The 25,189-nt window shown below is 38.2% G+C and overlaps 1 protein-coding gene across 3 annotated transcripts in view; it reads left to right on the forward strand.

Annotated features, from left to right (window-relative positions):
- Positions 1–986: 986 nt before the first annotated feature.
- Positions 987–25,189, forward strand: part of LOC131107975 (receptor-type tyrosine-protein phosphatase epsilon-like) — a 66,848-nt gene continuing 42,645 nt past the window's right edge. For 2 of the 3 annotated variants that reach the window (XM_058058520.1, XM_058058519.1), the window contains exons 1-2: positions 987–1,078; positions 1,618–1,697. The gene's annotated coding sequence lies outside the window, so the exon portion shown is untranslated. Of the gene's footprint in view, positions 1,079–1,617; positions 1,698–2,304; positions 2,381–25,189 lie in introns of all 3 variants that reach the window. The other variant, XM_058058521.1, reaches the window with a different exon arrangement.

Genomic DNA, 25,189 nt, shown 5'->3' on the forward strand with positions numbered 1-25,189 from the left:
AAAAACGGGTTTGATGCCAGTGTTTCCGGGAGGCTAGCGGGAATGTTGTTCCGAATGATCCTCTGGAACAAGTCCGTCATCAGGTGTCCATTGTGAACTGCAAGGGTCGACCTTCAGTCGAGAGTGATGCCCTCTGCAACATCTCCACAATACTAACTAACCGTCTTTTGACGCCCCTGCACAAACCGAAGCTCCATTCTTCCAATAAAGGATCATGATGGCGCCCTTTTCACCAGTGCCATATGGAAAACATCTCAAGTGGGATCTCGTTGTCATGCCGGTAACGTTGGACGCCAAGGTTCCATGTTAAGGTTCCATTTTTTTTCCATCAGAGAATAAAACGTTTCCACCTTTCAGCGTTCCGTGTTTGATGCTTAAGACAATTTTGCTGCGTTGAGGGAAACGTGTCCTTTGATGATGTTTTTGTTCTTCAAAGCTTTCCCTCCCAGATGGCATCTGATGGTTATTGGACTGCAGTCGGCATCAGTAACAACCTTAATTCGGGCCAAGAATGGTACCATGTCTTGACGGACAGCCAATGGGATCCTCCGGCTCACAGTCGGTGACATTGTTTTGGTTCTACACTTGACTTTGTGGTTCCATAAGGATCTTTTGCATCGTTCTTAAGGATGTTAATGGTTCTTAAGGATTGTCAGGATCTGTCAAACGATCTGTTGTTTTTTGTCTCAATCCCTTTTCTTCTATTTGCATTTTTAAGCTCTGTATTTTAGATTAGCTCAAATGCTAAAAGACATTAGGATTCATTAACTACCATGGATTTTAATCACTGTCAACTAGCAGAGGAAGTAGCGGAGAGGTGTGGTGTTGATTTGTTGACTAGCGCTGCGTTCAAAACCAGCATACTAACTCTTTGAGTATGCAGTGTGTTTACACTGGCAGTATGTGATTATGTGTTTTTTAATATATAGAAATGTTGAGTATGTATCATCAAATTACTATGCACACACAAATTACCCAAGATGCAACGCGACGTGACGTCACCATGAGAAAAATGAACCGTTGTGCTGAACACTGAGCAGCAGGATGGACCAAACAGCGGCGTCAAACAGGATATATCGTGAGTTGGTTCGCTTCTTGTTTTCAAAGTAAAAGCAGTTAGGACTACTGTGTTTTGTATGACAAAAGTAAGTGTGTTTTATTTTGTGAAAATAACCGGAAGTCCGTTGCTCGCTTTGGCTAGCTTAAATTTAGCCGAATTCGTTCGAACAAAGTTGTAAACGGTTGGTATTTGGACAAATCAATGGCACACTCGGGATATAAACGGCCACTTTCTCGCCTGATTTAATAAAATCACAATTTAGTGATGGATTTAAAGAGTTTAGAGCTAAAGTGAAATCGATTTCGTCGATTTTGCCTTGGGTAGGAGTGCAATGCATTGTGGGTTATCATGTAGTCGTGTAAACGCTTTGATGGATTGGGTATGCAGTATAGAGTGTGGATAGTATGGAAGTATGTAGTAGTTAGTATCCAGTTTCCAACTTCCAACACAGCCATGGTTGATTACATTTGTTTGGGGAAAATGTGACCTGTTGACTGACTGCCAGGCCAATAAAGTCACTGCCATTTCAAATGATGTTTACTATCATTTTGACATAGGTGCCCTTCTGTTTTATTGGTCACACCTTGGCAGTAACTCTACGCTAAAAGATGCCCAGAACTGGAAACAAGAATAAGTGGTAAGTGTTCCCTTCAGACCACACAACTTTTCCCCTTTTTTGTTGTTTTTCCCAAGATTTAGCAGCAACCTAAGTTGGAACAGCCTCTAAAACAGAATTAACTTACACTACGCATTTAAAATCCATCTTAATAAAATGACTTTCAATGCTTTTGTACATTGACGTCTTTGGATACGCAACAAAAGCGTCCCAGCACGATAATGTATGCTATCTGAAGGGTCCTGACGTCACAATGTTCTAACGCTTCATCCTTTGACAACTTGTACACGTCAGAAATGGGCAAGGATATGAGTAGGAAAACATATCAGATATTAAAAAAAAAGACGATATGTCTATGTCTTGGCTCTGGTTGCACCCAGACCCCAGCGCTGGCTCCGGATGTTTGCTCGTTTTCTTTAAACGAGCCCCATCCTGTGGTGATCAGAAGCCAGGAAATTACATTAGACTGTAGTCTGCCCCCTGACAGTGGGTGGCAGGTCAGTTTTTCTCCCACAACTCTCTGCGCTCCGAACACTTAAGCTATTAACCTTATTCTACTTTGGACAACCTGGATGGATGACCCTCATTCTTATAATGGCTTCCCTTTGCTTCATTGTGTTTCTTGGAGTTATGGCTGTTTCTTTAATGGTCAACATGGAACCGTGGACTGATTTAAAATGCCCAAAGCCATCTCCCGGAGACAGGTATGGACTTGAACAACCAAAGAAGACCAAATGGTTCCATCATGGTCCAATGTATTCAAAGCTAGTAATGCGGTGAGTTGCTATGCTACTAACTGGGAGGAAAAATACCTGCATGTTGTACTTGGGTAGTATTTTTACACCTGCATCTCCTAAAGCCACAATGAGCAGCAGGTGTGCTTCGTTGTCAACACAAGACAAATAAGGAAGGTGTGGACAAAACAGGAAACGTGACATAATGAACATGGGTCAAAAGTAGAATATACTCTATATACCGGATTTGGGCAAACTTTTTGACTCACGGGCCGCATTGTTTATGTAAAAAAAAAATATTTTTATATATAACAGTCCACCTGGAATTATTGTATCTGTAAAAGTGTCATGCAATCTGCTATCTACATCATTTATTTGATGTAAAGTGCGTTATAAATTAAATTTATTATTAATAATAAGAAACAAAAATAATAAATTAATCAATTAATAATAAGAAGAAACAAAAATAATAAATTAATCAATTTAATTTATAACTTTATAATTTATAAATTGATTATTATTTATTATTATTATTTAAAAATAATAACCAGTTAATATTATACATTATTATAAATTTTAGTTAATTATTATTATTAATGATTACTAATAATTATTGTTTAATAATAATAATAATAATAATAAGAAACAAAAATAATAATCAATTAATTTAATTTATAACTTTATAATGTATAAATTGATTATTATTTATTATTATTTAATAATAATAATAATGATAACAAATTAATACTATTCATTATAAATTTTTGTTAATTATTATTAATTATCAATGATTAATAATAATAATCATCAATTATTATTGGTTAATAATAATAAATATTGTTATAATGTACTTGTGTCCCTTTTTCAGGAGCACTTTGTAAAAAGACCACATCAAATAACGAAATTGATAGGTTGCCTCAAGCCATGATGCTAGGTTGTATATTAAGTTTAAATGAAATACTTGACGGGCCGTATTCAAACACTTGGCGTGCCGGATGTGGCCCCCGGGCCGTAGTTTGCGCACCCCTGCTATATACGGTACACAGGCACTCCATCGGACTTGAGTGTAAAGCCATCCTTAGTACTTCCTCTGCAGTACGCAGTAGTCAACTTGTACACTTTTATGTAGTACGTACTGTGTTTATACTCTACTTAGACACCAAATGGTACACACTAGAATGATGAATGATCCAAATTCCCATGCCTCAGGAGTACTTTGTGAAAGAAAAATGAATCAACAAGGACTTGAGGAAAAATGATCCGTGCATGCAGGCATTGATGGATGCGCATGCCAAATGTCTTGACTTTAAATTCATATCAACACTAAATCACATGGAGAGAATGCCAGCGTCTCTTTCCAGTCATCACCCGCTTTTTAGCCACCAACTGGTTTTTGCATGGACTCCATTTCATGTTCAGTGGGGAAAAATGCTATGATTGTGGTCAACCTCAGAAGGTGCATTCATAGGAGAAGCTCCACCACGGACAGAGGCCGGGTAGCGGAGATAATGATGTGCTTTTTGCTGAGGCAGCAGCTTCGCTTCAAAGTGTCCTGACTGATTGATATTTTAGAGCAAATGCTGTTATTAATTCTTTTTTTATACATTGCTTTTATTTGCAGAAGGCCGTCTGTATCTTTGCCTGAAGGGAGAAGTGAAAGTGGTGATTTACGTGGCGGCTGCAGTCGGTTAACATTTTGTAACTTGCACAGTGAGGCGGATCAATACCAAAATGTTGGGTAACTTACGGTTGGAAGAGTGCTGCAATATGTTGGGGACGTCGGGATTTTTTGGGGATTTCAACATAATGAATTTGATTGGTGTCCAAAGTGCGGTATGGGGGCCATTTGTGGCACACAGTTCATTTTTTATTGGCACAAATGTTTGCAAATGTGTATATTGTCGGATAAAAACTGCTTTTACTCAGGTTTCACTAATCAAGTCACACAGACCAATAGATTTTATTAGCATATTAGCATAATTTAGCATATTAGTGTATGATTTAACAGTTTGTGTTAACATAATTAGATTATATTAATAATGATTGCGTGTTATCGATGCCAAAATGTTGGGTAACTTATTGTTGGAAGAGTGCTGCGATATGTTGGACGTCGGGATTTTTTTGGGATTTCAACATAATGAATTTGATTGGTGTCCAAAGTGTGGTATGGGGGCCATTAGTGGCCCACAGTTCATTTTTTATGGGCCCACGGCATTGTACAGATGAAATAAGTACACAGAAAATGTGTATATTGTCAGATAAAAACTGCTTTTACTCATGTTTCATTAATCAAGTGACATAGACCAGTAGATTTTATTAGCATAATTTAGCATATTAGTGTATGATTTAACAGTTTGTGTTAACATTATTAGATAATATCAATAATGATCGCGTGTTATCAATACCAAAATGTTGGGTAACTTATTGTTGGAAGAGTGCTGCGATATGTTGGGGACGTCTGGATTTTTTGGGGATTTCAACATAATGAATTTGATTGGTGTCCAAAGTGCGGTATGGGGGCCATTTGTGGCCCACAGTTCATTTTTGTATTGGCACAGATGAAATAAGTACACAGAAAATGTGTGCAAATGCGTATATTGTCGGATAAAAACTGTTTTTACTCATGTTTCATTAATCAAGTGACATAGACCGGTAGATTTTATTAGCATATTAGCATAATTTAGCATATTCGTGTATGATTTAACAGTTTGTGTTAACTGAAGTAGATAATATTAATAATGATCGCGTGTTATCGCTCTTTTATAAACAAGCACAAATAGATTGCAGTATTTACCCAAACCAGAGTGGAAAATATTCCATTCCAAACACCAGATACACATGCTTGCAGGATTTGGTACGTTTCTGTGTATGGTAAAGCCCTCTAAAAGGCGATTTAGTTGGCGGAATTGTCGCAACATAATAATCACATCAACAATCGTGGAGTGGAGGGAGAAAGTCCATTTTGATTCACAAGTGGCTTGAAATTATCATCTGACAGTAAATCCAACAACGGAATTTGAGCACGGAATGCATAATAACTCGCTTTGTGCCAACTCACGGTGCATAAATTTGACGCTGGCGCTGCTACTGTGCATAATCAGTTAAATTAATTATGTGGAATAATGCTGAAAATGTTCGATTGTTCAATGTGTCAGACCTTGATCTAAATAGAAAGTGACAAGCAGCTATCCGGATATCCTAAATATGAAAGTAGGACAGCGGGAGTGATGTTGTTATTGCACAGATACTGCAATGAAAGCATTATGACTACTACAAACCTGGACGGTAATTACTGTATTTGTCGCAAAGCCATTAGATGAAGACATAGACCTTTTTTAGTCAATAAATTGCTGCATCATAAACTATAACCCACCCATGGCGTGAGTTTTAAATGGTTAGTGAGCGGAATAAGTCAACGTTCAGGGTCGATACGGAGAACAGTCTCGGGGGGTGGGGGGGTGGGGGGAATGTGCAGCACAACAGCACTCTGGAGCTAATAGTCCACCATTATTAATAAAAAAACAAACCTATTATTATAAAGATAAAGAAAAAAGATAAAGAAAAAAATTGTACAATAAATATTTTACGGTAAAAAAAAATTTAAAAAATATTTTTAATATAATATTAATATTATTTTTAAAAAATATATATGTATATTTTTATTTTTTCATTTTTAATGACCTCTCATGGTCTTCAAAAAGTAAAACATGTTTTCGTGGAATTTTTATGGTTAATTTTTTCATATCATATATATTAAATCAGTCGATTTGAGGCCTGTATGATGAAGTTGAGATACGCTTTTAGTGAAAAAGGTGTTTACTGCAGTTGACGCTTCTACAGCCCTACAGTGATGCAATGCAATGAGTCTGTTTCCCCACGATTATGTACATTGCTTATTGTATCAAATCCTACAAAATTGCTTCTTTATTTATTTATTTTTTTTACAGCTCCGTCAACACCGCATCCTGCTAAAGCCGAAGTGTTTTTGTGCAGCTTGACACTGCTTTTCCAGTTTTATGTAAATTCAGCAAAGTTAGACCTGAAGTCATGTGTCAAGCAAAATGCATGAAAACTTTGCGTTAATAAATTAAAAAATGTTGTAGGATGATGAAGGATTAGGTCTATAAATATTTTTTTTAAATTGTGCAATAAATATTTTACAGTAAAAATAATTTAACAAATATTTTTTTATATAATATTATATTTTTTAATATATATTTGTTAATATTTTAATTTTTAATGACCTTATGGCCCACCTGCAGTCCCACCATGCCCCAACAGAGGCCGCGGCCCACACTTAGGGAATCACTGCTTTGAGTTTCACGGGTGATATTACTTCAAAAAGTAAAACATGTTTTTGGTATAAATTTTATGGTTAATTTTTTCATATCATATATTAAATCAGCCGATTTGAGGCCTGGATGATCCAAGTTGAGATACGCTTTTAGTTAAAAAGGTGTTGCTGCTTCTATTGCATATGAGCAAATCCCTACGGTGATGCAATAGAAATAGTGAGTCTGCTTCCCCACGATTATGTGCATTGCTTATTGTATCAAATCCTACAAAATTGCTTCTTTTTTTTTATAGCTTCGTCAACACCGCTTCCTGCTAAAGCCGGCAGTGTTTTTGTGCAGCTTGACACTGCTTTTCCAGTTTTATGTAAATTCAGCAAAGTTAGACCTGAAGTCATGTGTCAAGCAAAATGCATGAAAACTTTGCGCTAATAAATTCAAAAAATGTTGTAGCATGATGAAGGATTTGGCTCTACAGGATCCCTTAAGAAGGAAGGTTATTACCGCAATATGAAGTAGTTGACACAGACAGACAAGGTAAAACCCTCTGAATTAAACTCTGCTCCCATAAGCAATACTTGGCAGGGATTTCTGTAGCAAAACAATAATCCCTTCAAAACTTTCTGCTTCCAAAGTCATTTGCAGATTTCCCTGTTTCACCCTTGACAAAGAACCATATTGTCAGTCGGGAAAAAAAGACTATGAGAATAATATTTGTTTGTCTGTATGTATTGTTGTGGAGAGGCCTTTTACCATCTGATATCCGCGGCTTGTTTGTACAGCAGCTCTAATACACAACCACTACAACAATCATGTCCTGATATTCATATGCCGACCTCGACCCAAACGCTCCGACGGTGTTTACCATACCTGGCGATTGCAGCGCCCGGGCACGGCCATCTTCAATGCGGCTTCTGCCGCCGCTGTGAGCGAGGAAGATGTGGCTGTGCATACGGGCGCATTACTGTCCGTTGATTCCAAATGATTGTTGATACATGAGGACGACTGGCTGTGAATACTGATTGGAGGAACTGAAGGCACCGCCGTGGAGGTTGTTTGTTATTTCTCTAAACATGTCGCTTATTATACCACCCCGTGCTTTTTCCGTGTTAAATTTGCTGTAAATGATGTAGCTGGGCTGCACGCTGGTTGAGTGGTTAGCGTGGAGACCTCACAGCTAGGAGACACAAGTTCAATTCCACCCTCGGCCATCTCTGTGTGGAGTTTGCATGTTCTCCTCGTGCATGTGTGGGTTTTCTTCGGGTACTCCGGAACAAAAACTATATATTTTTTCTCCCTAACATAACATGCCTTTCCAGCCTCGCCGTTGGCTCCCATTAAAAGAAGAAACACCACTGATGATAAATGTACCTTGTCCATTCAATGCTACCATTAAAAAAAGCCCAGCAACATTTGGCTTAATGTTGCGGCGATATTGAAAACATAAACATTTCCACATAGCGGCGTATGTGTCAGCCCTGCTTCTGATTGATGGACTAGCTATGCTTGCGCTAGACCGGATCGCTAACATCACTGAAATATTTGCTGAGAAAAATGACGCCGTCTAAAGTCTATATTAGATGTTAGGTGTTAGTTTTAAAAAGTGTACCCTAAAAGATAAGAAATGAAGCCTATTTCCAGAGGAGGACAAGTGACAATGAAAGCAATAGGGTCCAATAATTGACCCCTGGTGCACTATATATTTCAACTGTCAGCTTCTGTAAGATCCTTATAACCAATATAGCCAATATAACAACTTGTGCATCAGTCAAGCTGCCTGTTTCTCTATAGTCAACATACTGTGTAGCGACCCAGACGTTACCATTGAAATGTAACATTAGCCACGTATACATGGACCCAAATTTCAAGACTGGACGAACGAAAAACTTGCAATACGGAGTTATTCCAACAAGTGAACGAAAAACACGGGGAAGTCGGTATCACGTGATGTTGATGTTTACGTTTTACTGGGCATGCCCCATTGACTATTCTGTTGGATTATAGCGGCGCATGTAGACAAGAGATTGGAATACTCCTTTCCATGGATACTATTGCTTTCGGAAAGAGTAAAACTCCTCATGTAAACGTGGCTATTGTGACTATTTGTACGATCGGGCGGCTTGTGTTTTATTTGTAATGGAGCATCCCGCTCGGAATGGCTGCTTTTGTTGAAACAAATCCTGCATGCTGTAGTACGTGATTCCACCCTGTGCTGATACGGATTTGGAAACACATCTGTCGCCATTACCAGGCTTTTTTTTTCTGCTGGAGGCGGCAGGCAGTGGCTGTTTGTTCACGGAAAAAAAGCGTCATGATCATTGCCGTCTTCCTCTTCGGATCTGGGTTCTGCTGAAGAGCCTGTGATAGAGCGGCAGGTGCTGCTTTCTGTATCCGGTCTCTGCTACTCCTGTTGCTCTCAGCGGAGCCCTTTTTAGAAGGAGATCTACCTCTGCACTTTGGCTCCGTTTTGATCTCTTTACCCGTCGGTTTTTTCAATAAAGCCCCCTCTGCCGTATCGTCGCGTCTGATCTGAGCAGCTGCATGAGTTGGCCTTGTTGTGCTCGAGTTGGTCTTTCGTGTTTTCCTATTTTCTCACTATCTCTCCTCCTAATGCGCTGGAATATCCGACGAGGAGTGGATGTGTGAGCCCTTGAGCTAGATTTGAAGAGGATGCAGCTTTCTTCTGCGTATAAATGTGAACACGACTGAATCTCATCATTCTCACTGGGGAGTGCCATGACTTCATATGGACCGGGTAGTCCTTACATGACCCAAGTGTTGTCAATTCACTTGGCTTTAAAGTAGTAGTAGTAGTAGTAGTAGGAGGAAGTGGTAAATGTGAGTCAAATCTCCCATACATGTTTGCACCATGTTTGGGATTTCATAACTTTATGGACATGATATCATCTCCGACCCCCTTGGAGCTAGATAGGTCCACCTTGTGTATCCATCGGTGTGCTACACAGCTACGTATGTGAGGCCGTTTTGTTTTTGAAATAAGATACAAATCCCGGCAGCTGAAATGTAAGTTCCACCGTTTTTTTGTTATTGATGTCATTGTTTTGGTGACATACTTTTGCATTACGGCGATGCGCAAACAGACTGGAAATGACTCAGCTCATGTTTTATGCACAACAAACCCAACTAAACCTTTCAACACAGTTTCCACTGTGTTTGCAGTATATTTGTCAGTGGTTGTAGTTTCAAATCACTGCAGTCTGTTTATCGTTCCCTCTCTGGTATCCCTTTCAGGAGATTGACCCATGTATCTGGTACGTTGGAGAAGTGGAGAGTTAGTGTGTACAGTCGTTCCTTGCTGCGGTTTATATATTGCTACTTCACTATATCGCGTTAAAAAAAAATAATTAATGATCGCTGCTTTGTGGTTGACTATGGCCCATTATACATAAGTCATAAAATATTGAAACACAAGTTACCGTATTTTCTTGACGATAAGTCGCCCCAGATTATAAGTTGCACAAGGCCAAAAATGTATACCGTAGTTTCCGGACTATAAATCACTTTTCAATCAATTTTTTCATAGGTTGGCTGTTCCTGCGACTTATACTCCAGAGCGACTTATAAATGAAAAAAGTGTTTATGTTCCATAAACACTGGACACCTTTTCTGTTCATGTTTATTTTTTGTGTAGCTGAATAAGCATTGTGTTAGCATATCTTACACCTATTCAGCCTGTTCTCTATTCTTTTATTGTTAGAACTTGTCTTCCAAGACGACGTAATGTCTGTTTTGGTCAAGTAGTTCAAATAAATTACCTGCAAAAAATGCGACTTATACTGCAGTGCGACTTATGTATGTTTTTTTCTACCTAATTATGCATTTTTGGCCTTGTGCGACTTATACGCTGGAGCGACTTATAGTCCAGAAAATACGGTAATTAAGTAGAAAAAACATAAGTCGCAGGAACAGCCAACCTATGAAAAAAAGTGTGACTTATAGTCCGGAAAATACGGTATTTGTACTATTCTGGCCTCTTGGTGTCAGTAATCATGCAACACATTGATTGATTGATTGATTGATTGAGACATCAGGTTACATCACCTTACCGTCACACGCCAATATGGTAGTGTACACAAAAGTTCTCCTCCCAATCCAAGTGGAAGTGGTACGCTTCTGGCTCCTTATTTTTACTTTCTTCCCCATTCGGTTCTTAAGTTAAGAATAAATAAATAGGATGCTAACTTGTGATTCGGTACACTGCTCAGAAATGTCCAAATGGAGATTTAAATCTCGATTTCCTGACTGTGTCGCCAACATGTTAACCACTCGTCCACCGGCCCTAACAAAAATATGAATAATGTTAAATCGTACTGCGAAAATTCACTTACCGTGGTCGGATGTGGAACCAATTGACCGTGATGAACAAGGGATGGCAACAGATAGCGCTCCTTGAAGCCACACCCTCTTTTGGAGAAAGGCGTGGTCACAGGACTAAAGCTACCATCACTTCAAATAGTGTCTTATGTGTAGTACTTACTAAACGCATTTCAATTCCAGCATCAAGGCTATATTTTGGTTATCTGCTGTTTCCTAGTATGCTAGTGATGTCGTGACCTGTGTAGGCGTGGCCTCCACTGGTTTGGTTCTGGCAACACATCCATTTTCTGGCAAAGACACCCGATCAATATTTACATGTCATTCTCCTTTTACTAAGACTCTGTGGATATTTCCTTCAAGGCGATTACCTCAAATATTTAGGTAGAACAGTCCTCTTATTATTACGCAGCGAGACATCCTCATTCAAGGGGAGATTTAAAAGGAGGGGCAAGATCGGCATTTTAGTGAGGGGGGGGGGCTAAGATTTAAGTTTTAATTAGTCAAACCGAAGAAGCCGCTACCTTGTGTTATTTGTGTGACAGGCTGACCAAGGCGATGACATCCAATACGAGCAGCCATCCAAGTAACTGCCTTGTGATCAATAACATATAGTGGCTGACGGGGAAGGAAAGAAGGACTCGAGCAGGGGGGGGGGGGCACTTGTACTGCAGTGGTTACATGTTTGGGGAAACATCGCTCGAGAAGACTTTCATCCATCTTTTTTTAACAGCGAAGCGTTTTATCATCTCAGTGGTCGACTTGAGTGAGTCGACTGTTACTATTGATTGGACCGTCGAAAAAGTAGACAATTGGGTTAAGACATTTGCATCGGTTGTCGGGTCATCCAAGACGAAAGACTCGTATCTACGTCATTATGGCGTCCTTGAGTGTTTCGTGTGCCACAGGTTTTAACCCTACAATCCAAGTACAACGGAAAACAGAACAGAGCGTACAGTCGTACATAAAATATGCAAGACACAGAAGGCGTTTAGGATGTTATGCAGTCACTATTTTACCTACATGAGTGTTTTGTGAGGGGAATCTTTCTTGTGGAATGTTTTTCCTCCCACACCGGTGTCTCCCCTGAGGGAAATACCCGATGCCGTGGCTGTTAAACACATCACTATTCAGCAGTCGGTCACTTAAGCCTTGTTTGGCCATGTTGTACTAAGCCTCCCAGTCAGTTCAGTTTGACAGTATTTGTCATATACACTAATGCTAAAAAGTTTGGGATCACTTGAGAATTTATTTGTTTTCCAAAGAAAAACACATTTTCATGCATTTCACAAACAATTTTTTCCATTTCACAAACATTTGTATCCATTTCCCAAACAATTAAAATGAATCAGATGATTTTCAAAGAAGGATGTACATTTTTGCATAGAGGCCTACTATCAACAACTGTCAGTCCTCTGCATCAATCTCCTGGTATGGCTGCTAATCCAAGCTAATCATTTCATAAGGCTAATAGATGATTAGAAAAGCCATCTAAAAATCTAAAAACTAAAACTAAAATCTCTTACCATGCTGTTAACTACTCCCTTCAGAGAGCAGCGCAAACTGGGTCTAACAAGGACACAAAAACGATGCACAACTGTGCCCAGACTGGCCCAAAAAATTTCCAAGTGATCCCAAACTTTTGAGCGGTATACATACATACATTATACATTAAATTCTGGCTGCACGGCGGTTGAGTGGTTAGCACGCAGTCCTAATATCTAGGAGACCCGAGTTCAATTCCACCATCTCTGTGTGGAGTTTGCATGTTCTCCCCCGTGCATGTGTGGGTTTTCTCCGGGTACTCCGGTTTCCTCCCACATTCCAAAAACATGCTAGGTTAATTAGCATGACTCCAAATTGTCCATAGGTATGAATGTGAGTGTGAATGGTTGTTTGTCTATATGTGCCCTGTGATTGGCTGGCCACCAGTCCAGGTCAGTCCAGTGGTTATTATACTATTATACTATGATACTATTACTATACTATTGATGCTTTTCCTTTGGCAAAATTGTTATTAAAAGGTATCACTGATGAGCAACGCCACAAATGTTCTGAAGCATCTGAAGAGAAGAATGTCGACTTTAGGAAAGCTTCCTCAGAACTTAACAAAAGGGTAGCATCGGCTTCGGGGTGAGTACTTCCAATTATTTCAATATTGGAGTACGTCTACCACAGCAAATATGCCTTTGAAAGTTTCTTTTTCACTGTGAAAATAACAAGATGAACATGTGTTATGGTGTCATGAACACTTTTTAAAGTAGAATGAATCCGGAGCATCCATCAGTTCCAGTCTTCCAGTCGGCTACAACACACTCAGCCTGATGAATTCTCTGTAGTAGTTTCGTCATCACAGGCAACGCTGGAACGTCTCGTTCCATTAGACAAAATATCTATTTTGGCCACAGTGAGGATGGGATGGAACGTTCAAAGATAAAAACCAGACACCTTTATTTGTCGCTAAGTGATAGCAGCATCACATAGCAATATGCAAAAAAAATATATATATTTTTTTTTTCTCCCAGGGGAGAAAGTGTAATGCCCCCCCACCGCCCCCCCTCGGAAATCCCTGTTACGCTGATGGGGATTTATAAAGCAATAGCTCATATAATGGGGTGATCCTTAGTGACTTATCCAAATCCCAAACTCATCTTCCTTTATTGCCGGCCACTTGGGCCCCCGAGGCTGCTTGGCTCACAGCATGTGGGGGGGGGGGTCCTCGAGGGTCCGCCTGTCAATTTTTCCTCCTCCAGTCCCACAAAATTCATAACTAAAAACTTTGTAGTTAAGATGAAAATAAATATGTGACACCTTGTGTCCTTCGTATTTCAACTCGTATCTCCGGGATTTGAATATCGATAATGACGATAATGATACTATGACACGCCAATAACATGCTGACATACATATATGTGAAATTAGTCTTTGGCGTGCATTTATTAGCATGAGATAATGCCTCATCGTATGTTATTATTGGCTGTAATTTCATGAACTAATACTTTTTTTTGCATTCACATCCGCCTCATCCAATTCCATTGTTCTTTGCATGGCCGCTGTTTTACATTTTTCACCGTGGCATATCCCTGACTCAACTTTGAAATGAGGGCACACACTTCTTTAATGGCGATTCAGCAGCCGCGTGTGGGATAATTACAAAACCTCCACGATATTAATCCCATTTGTCACGTTTGCTCTCGCGCTTTATGTAAGGCAAATGCAGCAGGAAAGCACGGCTCATTATTCAGCATTCACTTTGGTCTTTGAAGTGTAAACAAAACAAAGGTAGAAGTCGCTCCGAGTTTAAGTCGCATCAGTCAAAAATGAAAAATCATATATAAGTCGCACCGGACTAAAAGTCGTATTTATGATTGAGTTATCAGCAGAGCCATGGCGCCTCTCCAAACAACATTAAATTGACAAGAGAAGAAGAAGGTGGGGGCTGTGTTTACACCAACAAAGATACTAACATACCATACTGTAGCTACAGAAGCCGAAATATTAATATTAATATTATATATATAATAGTAATAATATAATATAATATAGCCAATATAAGAAATATTAATATTATATATAATATATATAATGCTAATATATTATAATATTAATATAAATATTATAGTATAATATATTATATATTACATTCATATTACAATATTAATATTAATATTTCTTATTTATCCAGAAGCAGAAATATTAATATTATATAAAATATATAATATATAATACTTATATTATAAAATTAATATGATAATATAATAATATTATATTAATATTACAATATTAATATATCTTATTTTGGCTTCTGTAGCTACAGTATGGTTTGTTGGCATCTTTGTTGGTGTAAACACAAATATTAATATTAATCATATTTATATTAATGTTACAACTAATTATTAATATTTTAATTGCTTAGTTAAAATGTAAAATAACAAATATAAAATAATTCATTTTATTATTATTTTATTAATACTAATATTTTTAATATACATTTTGATACCAGTGGCAGAATCATCTTTTAATCGGAATTTAACAATGTTTTCATTGATATTATTCATTTCCATATTTCCATTATTCATTTCCATTATTCATTTGCATGATGCAATGCAGTTGTACTGCAAACCACATGATATACAAACGGTAAATCGGCTGATTGTGCAAGTGTGCCTAATGAATTGTCTAGGGGGGGTATATACGTAGACGCTCTGCAACGAAGCATCACACAGTCCTTCACTAAGCTGATTACTTACTTAGCGGTCACTTCTCATTGATCGCCATTGTGCTCCGATCGATGGCGACCACCAAACTATCGTGTAACATGTTTCACGCTAAAGTGTTGACCTCGGCGGCCATGGACGTAACGTATGCGCGATTGTTTTTCTCTGGTCGGTTAGGGGTGAGGGGTGAAACTGAACTGAACAATCCATTCTTCGTCAGTCGTATCATCCATCCTATCACAACTTTCACTGGTGAATTTTATACACGACAACGGAGCCTTTAAAAATAATTGTGACAAGAAGCCCCGTCGAGGAAGATTTCAAGTTCAACCCCGGAGTTGCTTAATATAACCACCCTTGTGCAAATATCAAGTCAATCTTCAGGTTCTTCTCTGCCTTTTTTATCAGGTGAGAAGCCAATTTCAGAGATAGTTGTCTTCATGTGAGGATGCGCCACGGGGGAGACGACTGGTTACCGCTTGAGTGATGGAGATGTTTGTGAGTAAATAAATGAGGAAAAAGGTCAAAACCTCCTCCTCTCCACATCCGCAATTAGAGCCGCTCTTGAACTCTGGAGTCTCCTGAGAGTCAGAAACCTTGCGCCTCCGAAAATCCCTTTTTCCCACCAGTGAACCTGGCAGGTGGAATCCGAGTGGGAGACGGTATACAAAGGACTGCGGCGGCATTGTTTGTGGATGTTGCATGAAGCCCGGTGGCTGACTGGAAGCTAGGTTGACATATCCAAACGCTGATTTTCCACAATGTGCTTCTGGGTCGTACATACGGCGCATCCGCTCTGCTGTTATTCCATATTAAAAAAAAAAAAATGTATTCCACAGAGCAGCAGAATTGGCTCGACAAATATGATGTCATGAATAATTGAAAAGGAACGCTTTACAAAAGCCTACAAGTCACAGCGCAGGTTATAACGCTCGCTTGTTATGTTTTCTGGCATATCATGCTACATGGGAGCGAGGAAAAGGTGGGGGGGGGGGGTATTTAATAATACTTCTGTCTGTGTGTAAACAATAAATAAGCATCCGGGACTTGCATGAAGAGTGCATGAAAAGTGCATGAAGCATTAGTCTCCAGTCAGTGAACTATATTAAGTGTAATATTGTTAAATATTTCACTTCAATATAAGACTGCTTGGAGCCAGTGTGTTTATAATTCAGTGGTGATGCGGGGAAAAAAACAAAAAAAACAAAAAGTATTTTCAAGGTGACTAGCGTGTTACGTAATGTTGTTTATCACAGCAGTCAGAAGGACTCGTGGACACTTTTGTTTATTTATTTTATTTTCACTGGTTCAGCAGCAAGTGGAGCCTGTTTTTGCTCAATCTGTGTTTTTTGCACTTAAGGATTTATATTTTTTATATATTTACATTATTTTATTTTTTATTTTTTTATTTTTTTATTTTTTTATTTTTTTATTTTTTTATTTTTTTATTTTTTTATTTTTTTATTTTTTTATTTTTTTATTTTTTTATTTTATTTATTTATTTATTTATTTTTTTGTATTAGGAATTATATTTATTGCTCATTTGTATACACTTGTTATGATGAAAATAGGCAAGAATCTAAAGAACAAGAATATATGTGGCAAGAAAAAATGTCAGCCTGTTGAAGACGTTTAGTGAGTAAACTTTGTACTGTATACATATAAGATACTTAGTATTCATATTCAAATTTTCTTAATTGGTGTATTGGTGTATCACAACAATATTTTCAAAGCACCAAGAATCAATTCAACAAAAAATTAATGAATTTCATGAATTAAATCAAGAAAAGATTGCATTGTACTTTTAACTTGTACTGTGATTTTTTTTATGTGTATATGGGGAAGAAATAATCAAAAGAAATAATAAAATATAATAATAATAATAGTAATAATAATTTTATTAAAACCATTGCAATTATCACAATTATTTTATCTTTTTTTAATTTAAAATAAATTATAATTTAATAATTAAAAATCCCTTTAATGTAGTCAAATGATACTCTTCGAAAAATATTTCTTCCACAAAAAAAAAATAATTATCTCATTAAAATCCTCAAAATGACATCTACATCTTCTCCCTCATTAAAAGAAGAAAGAACAAACGACAACCATAAAGATCATTATTTTGTCTCATATTACATTTGTGGGAAGTTATTACATTTACAGATTTTCACTTTTTCCACATATGTAATAATTTTGTAATAAAATAATAAATTCAGTATTACGTTTGCAGTAGGCAAATTTTATTACGTTTGTGGGAAATGTATTACATTTCCGGGATTATTACATTCAAAGCATGTATTACTACGTATTATTATTATTATTATGATGTATTATTACGTTTGTGGGTGTAACAAGGACCTCTGCCTGTTAGACACGGCACCGCAGCAAGACTACGTTTGTTCTATTTTGCGCTAAAACGAATCAAAAATGCCAGCGGGAGTCACGGTCCCGGGAAATTTCTGAAGAGTGTGTCGAAGCGGGAGAGCAAATGCTGTGATCTCTTTGTGCCATTGATTTATTCAAACATGGAAATGGGTGCAAAACAGTATTTCGTCAGAGTGATTAAAACTCAATAGACAGATTGAGCCGCCTCCTCGCGGCCTTTGCATATTCATCCCGTTTCACGTTGAGAGAATAATTACGCATTGATTACCCGTGTCCACCACCGAGGGCCGATCGTTACGTTGGGAAAAGTGGAGACGCCGTTGAAGCTCGCCGTAGACAGATGGCAAAGAATGTGGTCAAGATGGAAGACATGTTGACCGTGGTCGTTATAGTTTTAGCCACTAATCAGTGAAGATGAATTTTCATTTCTTCGATTGACTTTTACATCTGAATGGTGGAACTGACTCCAGTTTATTCCAAGTCTGTTAATTCATTACAGTTTTCTCCGGAGAGGGTGTGTAGCTCCTTTGTAGCTCCTGTTTAAATAATGAATTAAGTGTGTTGGATTATGGTAATGGTAATGGTTTAATTTCATTTTTGAACATGCATCAGATTACAATTGAATGCATCCCATAATCAGTTCACAGTTCCACATGTCCAAAAGGAGTAGGAAGAAGCAAAGCTTATTAAATCCTACCCCTCCATCTGGTACTTTTACAATCAGTAACTGTTGCATTTGTTCACTTCCTGCTTTCCTAATACAATTTTAAAGTTATTTTTGCAATTTATTTATTTATTTATTTATTTTATTTATTGTATTGTATTGTTTTTTGTAAATGTATTTTTTTTAATTGTTTTTACTTTTACTTTTATTTTCTGACACATACACAAATGTATGACTTTTCGAGCAAATTCATGACTTTTATGTCATAATTTTTTTTCTTTTTTTCTCTTTCTTTTTTTCTTGAACAATTCTCATACATTAATGACTTTTGTCTTGTCAATGTACGTATATATTATTTCTCGTTTTTTTAACTTTATTTTATTTTTTAAATTTTATAATTTTGTATTTATTTTTTAATATAATATTATCCCTAAATATTATAATAATATAATAATATAAATATAATAATATTTATTTTTCACATACTGAAATGCTATGGCTTTTTAACGTAGTCCTAGCATATAAGTGTTTCAAATGTACTTCTTCCCTGAGATCATATTTCTCCTCTCTTGTAGAGAAGTATTGGATGACATTATATATAATCATATTATATTAAAAAATTAAAAAAATAAATCATTATTAAATAAAAAATAAAGTAAAAAAAATATTAGGAAAGCAGGAAGTGTACAAATGCATAGCGCTTTATGTAGTTTATTTTTGAAAAGAGTGACGAGCATCCCGGCACGGCGAGGCGATGCGAGGCGACGCCTGACAGCGGCCTTAGTACCGCTTGTGGCGCTTGCAGGCTATTGGACCTCTGTGCATATTGGATCGTTTTTCACGCGGATAAACTGCAGTTTTAGATCACCACACCCGACACGTTGGCAGATTTAAACTTCAGGACCTTGCAGTTTATGTTTCACATTAAACAAGCAGCTTTTTGTCTCAAATGCTCTCGGAAACGAAAAAAAACCAACAGATAAATAAATGATATATAAGGTGTGAAACGGGGCTAATTAAAGATGCGGTCCGTGTTTTCATAAGCCTTAGTATGCATCTCAACATCTGTTGGGCGACGTGAGCGCGACGCTGCCATGGAAATGGTGAGCTGCTTTGCAGTGTGAACCCGTGACACCGGTCACACTTCAGGCGTTTGCAATTAAAAATGTGTTTATCATTGTATTTAGAGGCAGCAGCGCAGAGCTTTAATCAGAGAACGAGGACAAGTACGCGGGTGAACGATGATAGCCACAGCTACTTTTTACTATTAGCTTTATGACCTGCTGAGCCCGGCTGAATGATGAAAGGACTTATTAGAAGTCATGAAACAATTCCAACTCTCTCATTGAGGGAGTCTATCAAAGAAATGTTTAGCGCTTTATAATTGTGTATTTTGAAGACATGACACAAGTTTAAGGTGTCAGAAGGGCATCATCAGGGGTGTCACTCGGTTCTGAGGACGGGGGGCTTAGCCCCGTGGAGATGCACATGATATGAATGAATGTAGTAGACATTCAAAAAAATCCAAAAAAGGAACAAGAACCGGGATATAACTTTCTCACTTTTGGACAGATTTAGTAGAGATACTCAATAGTTTTAGGCCACCATTAAATGTACACAAGTACACACAATCTACACTGCAAAACCGCTGCTCAAGCTCTGCAACCATTCTGTCCAGTGGACAGTGATCAATGATATAATAATCATTATTATATTATTCATTAGCCTATTATTATTACTACCATCATTATTCTTCTTATGAGGCTAGTATTAGCCTGCTTTTGCTCTCATTATATGAAATTTGTCAGAGATTAAAAAAAAAATCAATAAAAAAATATACAATTATTTAGGGGGACTTAAGACCCCCCCTAAAATGTCAGAGATTTTGTCAGAGATTTGTCAGAGATTTTTTTTGTAAAAAAAAAATCCATAAAAAATATCAAATTATTTAGGGGGGGCTTATGAGCCCCCTAAAATGTTAGAGATTTTGCCAGAGATTTTGTCAGAGATTTTGTCAGAGATTTTGTAAGAGATTTTGTAAGAGATTTTGTAAAAATCAATTTAAAAAATCAATAAAAAATATCAAATTATTCAGGGGAGCTTAAGACCCCCCCCCCCCCCCCCCCCCAAAAAAAAGTCATATTTTGTCAGAGATTTTGTCAGAGATTTTGTCAGAGATTTTGTAAGAGATTTTGTAAGAGATTTTTTTTGGAAAAAAAAATCAATAAAAAAATCAATAAAAAATATCAAATTATTCAGGGGAGCTTAAGACCCCACCCCCCCCAAAAAAATGTCAGATTTTGTCAGAGATTTGGGGGTCTTAAGAACATTTTAGGGGGGGCACAACAGGGCGGAGTATCGAATCCACAACCTTCAACCTTTAAGTTGGGAGACGACCACTCCACCAACTGAGCATCATCATTCTTCTTCTTCTGATTATTATTACTACTACAACTAGTAGTACTACTACTAGTTGTAGTAGTAGGCTAGTATTAGCCTGCTTTTGCCCTATTATGTGAAATTTGTCAGATTTTTTTGGTAAAAAAATCAATTTAAAAAATCATTTAAAAAATATCAAATTATTTAGGGGGGGCTTAAGAACATTTTAGGGGGGTCTAACACCCCCCTAAAAAAAAGGTCTAATGACACCACTGGGCATCATCAAAGCTCTAGCGATTGGAGATTCATTTCATTTAGTTCAAGTGTTCTTTTCATCGCAAAGATTTAGCCTTGCAGAGATTTCTTGTCAACACTTTTTATTGTTAAGCATCAGACTGAAATGACTTTTTTTCAAACCTTAAAGGTCACAGAGTTCAAACGACTCAAAGGTTTTTTTTTTCTGAACCACCAGTCGACACTTTCAAGCAATAGTCCTCAACCTTTGAAGAGTTTTTATTGCAACTATAATCCTATTGACTCCAGCACATGAAATCAATGTTTAGGATAAAAATCGCCCACTGACGGGTCATACCAAAGCTTTCCTTAATTGTCCCCTTTTTTTGTTCACTCCCAGTTCCTACTTGATTACCACCTTCACTTGGCTCACCGGTTTTCCGCCCTTATTAGCCCTTTTCCATCAGTCCGCCCACGTCCTTGTACTATTTTTTTCCCATTCCCATTCCTTCCTGATGCTGCCGTATGCCAGCGTCTGGTCCCTAAGTATCCATTTATTGTTAATTAGGTTTCAATAAGACCATAAGCTTTCTCTGCATGTTCTGAACTCCTCTTTTAATTCATGTGTCCTACCGAGGCTGCATTGGTGTTGTTTTTCAAGAGCTGAATCAACAAGACCTCTGTTGGTTACCGTCAAACAATGCACTCCATTTTTAAGATGCACTAGATCAGTTCCAACAATCAACAACATACATAAGCCACGCGTGTCACATGGTCATACCTTATGCCCTCCCTGTTTCCGTATGTCTATTTTTATCCCGACTGTTCCCGCCGGTCTTTGCCGTGACTGACACCCAGTGGGGTTTTCGCTCAGGTCTTTTATTCTTTATGACTTTTTCACTCTTCCATGCTGTTTTTACCCTCCAGATGCATCGCCGTTTTCTGCTTTGGCGCAATAGCTGTCCTAGCAGTCATGACAGTTGAGTTGGGAATTGTACAAAATGAAAGCTCACAGGCGATGCGGCAACTCCAGTAGCGAACGCTACCTCTCGGTAGTGGCGCTGTGTCACTATGCTAGAAATGTAGTTCTTCGCTTTTAGCAGCTACATAACATTGTAGCTCGGTTAATATGCAGGTCATTTTATGTCAATGGAACATTGTTGGACTTTTATGGAGTTTTTTACAGGCGGAATAGGTGTGTCCCATTATGTTCATTGTTAGCCACCTCATGCTAGTGTAAAGGTGTGAAAAAAACAAAGGGAAAAAATCTATTGAGCAAAGATCCCCAACATTTTTTTGTACATATTGTCAATTGTATCCTCTTTGCATGACATCTTTATTGTTTTGATTTAATCAACCTGTAATCGTTAGTTCTAAGTAAAGCACTTATACTACTCTGTGCTGTTACACAGTTACACCACAGGGGGGTGTTGCGGCTTGGTTGGTTGGGAAAGCCACGCATAGCAGTGAAAAAGAAAAATAAAGTGCTGTGTTGCTGTGTTTCAGGTCGGTGAAAAAGAAGTGTTTTAAAGTGTTTTAAAGAACCACGGTTTGTAGTACTGTGATGTAAAGTGACTTTTGATATTTTGGTAATGTTTGGAGTTGTTTACGCGGTGTAAATTCGCTAATGCTAACAGGGCTAGCCGTGAGAAACAAAGCCTGGCTTGCTAAAGGCATTGCTTAGCACCTATTTGACGTGCAAATACTTATATTAATAATTGTGTATTTCCTTCAGAATGTTCTCTCAGCATTATCAATTAGTCTTTTTTAAAAGAGTATAAATGTCTCAAAGGGTTTAGAGGATCCATGATCTAGTAAAACTCCAAAACGTAGTCAGGATCCGAGCGATTTAAAGTGGGTCAGGAAATACATTTCCACTCTGTCCTCCATTATCATCATCTCTAAGATTGACCTTGTTGGTTTGCTGTGTGGACGCTCACATTTGCTTTTCTCATGATTTATAGATACCGTAACAGGATGCCTCACATCAGTTTTAGGTTTCCGTTTGGGGCAAAAAGTCAAAAGGCCGACACAGAACACTCACGATGAAGGTACTGTGGCGAACGGGGATGTTTATCCGCTCAAAACATCTCTGCAAAATCTCTCGTGGGCTGAGTAGAATGTGATTAAAATGAAAGGCAATGTGGTGTACTACACACACACACACACACACACACACACACACACAAGCCTTCTCCTGACATATTTAATTCATGCAGGCGGTCCAAACGATGCTGCACAAACAACAAACCTGAATGTGTCACAGTTCAAACTCTTTCATCCCCAGCCAGATAATATCACAATGTTGCAGTTACGGGGCATCGAACCTTTTGTCTTGCACTGCTCCATCCATCAATGCACCAACGTCGCCATCAACCCAGCGGGTATAATTCAAGCCGATGGTCGCGAGCAACAGTTTTTGAGTAAATATATCGCCTCTGTATGCAAGCGTCTTCGCGACGTCTTCATGTGGCCAATGCTGCTCGTGTACTAATGGCTTTCAGGCCATTCAGTGACAAGTTGGCTGATGGATGAGGTGATTACGTCGCTCTTTCGCTTTCCTCGAGGACAATCCCCGCGTCCTAATTGGTAAGAGAGCAGTTTACAGGGAGAGAAAAAACTACACCCCCACTACTGGACAGAAACTCTCACCATAATGGCACCAGTGTCGGTAGAAACCGAATTGAAAAACTCAGTAAATATCTCTGCCCAAATCCCTTTTAAGGAATTTTCTAACATGGAAGTGGAAAAAAAATAGTAATTTAAATACTTCAATAATATCAATAGTGCTGCACGGTGTTGAAGTGGTTAGCATGCAGGCCTCACAGCTAGAAAACCCGAGTTCAATTCCACTCTCGTGCATCATTGTGTGGAGTTTGCATGTTCTCTCTGTGCATGTGTCAGTTTTATCCGGTTTCCTCCCACATTCCAAAAACATGCTAGGTTAATTGGCAACTCCAAATTGTCCATAGGTATGAATGTGAGTGTGAATGGTTGTTTGTCTATATACACTACCGCTGAAAAAGTTTGGGATCACTTGTAAATTTCTTTGTTTTTCAAAGAAAAACACATTTTCATGCATTTCCCAAACAATTAAAATGAATGAGATGATTTTCAAAGAAGGATGTACATTTTTGCATAGAGGCCTACTATCAACAACTGTCAGTCCTCTGCATCAATCTCCTGGTATGGCTGCTAATCCAAGTTCATCATTTTATAAGGCTAATAGATTATTAGAAAAGCCATCTAAAAATCTAAAAACTAAAACTAAAATCTCTTACCATGCTGTTAACTACTCCCTTCAGAGAGCAGCACAAACTGGGTCTAACAAGGACGCAAAAACGATGCACAACTGTGCAAGAAGACAAATATCTGAGAGTGTGTAGTTTAAGGTCGTCACCTGGCAGCTGCACTAAATAGTAGCCGTCAAACACCAGTGTCAGTATCAACAGTGAAGCGGCGACTTCAGGATGCTGGACTTCATAGCAGGACTGCCAAGAAAAAGCCAGATCTCAGACTGGCCCAAAAAAAATTCCAAGTGATCCCAAACTTTTGAACGGTTGTGAATGTGCCCTGTGATTGGCTGGCCACCAGTCCAGGGTGTACCCCGCCTCTCGCCCGAAGACAGCTGGGATAGGCTCCAGCGGTAGAAAATGAATGAATGAATGAATAATATCAATAAAATGATGTCCCCCCATCATGGTCCTCAACTGGAATTATTCTATATTCCAGTCTATAGCACGGATTCCAAAACTGTTCCTACTCAGGGTGGCAGATTCAGACCAATAGTAACGATAATTGACCATAACTAAAAACGACACCCTTACTGTCGGTACCAAATACCAGTTAAAAGTGAGTTTTAACTACAGCAAAGCATGCTGGGAAACATAAGCTGTGAACTCTTTCGGGTTATGCATCCCACTGATGTTTTTGTGTTGATATAAAATACTTTTGCCCCGAAATTCGACATTTGTTGACATTTTCTCAAAATCTGACCGTACTATATGTGAGCTAGACGGCTAGCATAGGGGCGTGTTCTTGTCAAGGTCGCAAAATCATACGTATTTGGATGCTACCATTATTTTTTGAAGTCACAGTTTTGAAAGTACTGATTTGGCACCGATGTCGGAACAGATAACTCAGTACATAAATGACCCCCAACCCCACGTTGTACCGTTTCGTTTTGTACCCCTGTGGACAGACACGGACCATGGGAGGTAGGTGGCATGGCCACGGTACATTAATGGGGACAGATGTTTCCTCCACCAGA

Source organism: Doryrhamphus excisus, chromosome 20 (assembly GCF_030265055.1).
Source record: "Doryrhamphus excisus isolate RoL2022-K1 chromosome 20, RoL_Dexc_1.0, whole genome shotgun sequence".
In the NCBI taxonomy this organism is placed as follows: domain Eukaryota; kingdom Metazoa; phylum Chordata; class Actinopteri; order Syngnathiformes; family Syngnathidae; genus Doryrhamphus; species Doryrhamphus excisus.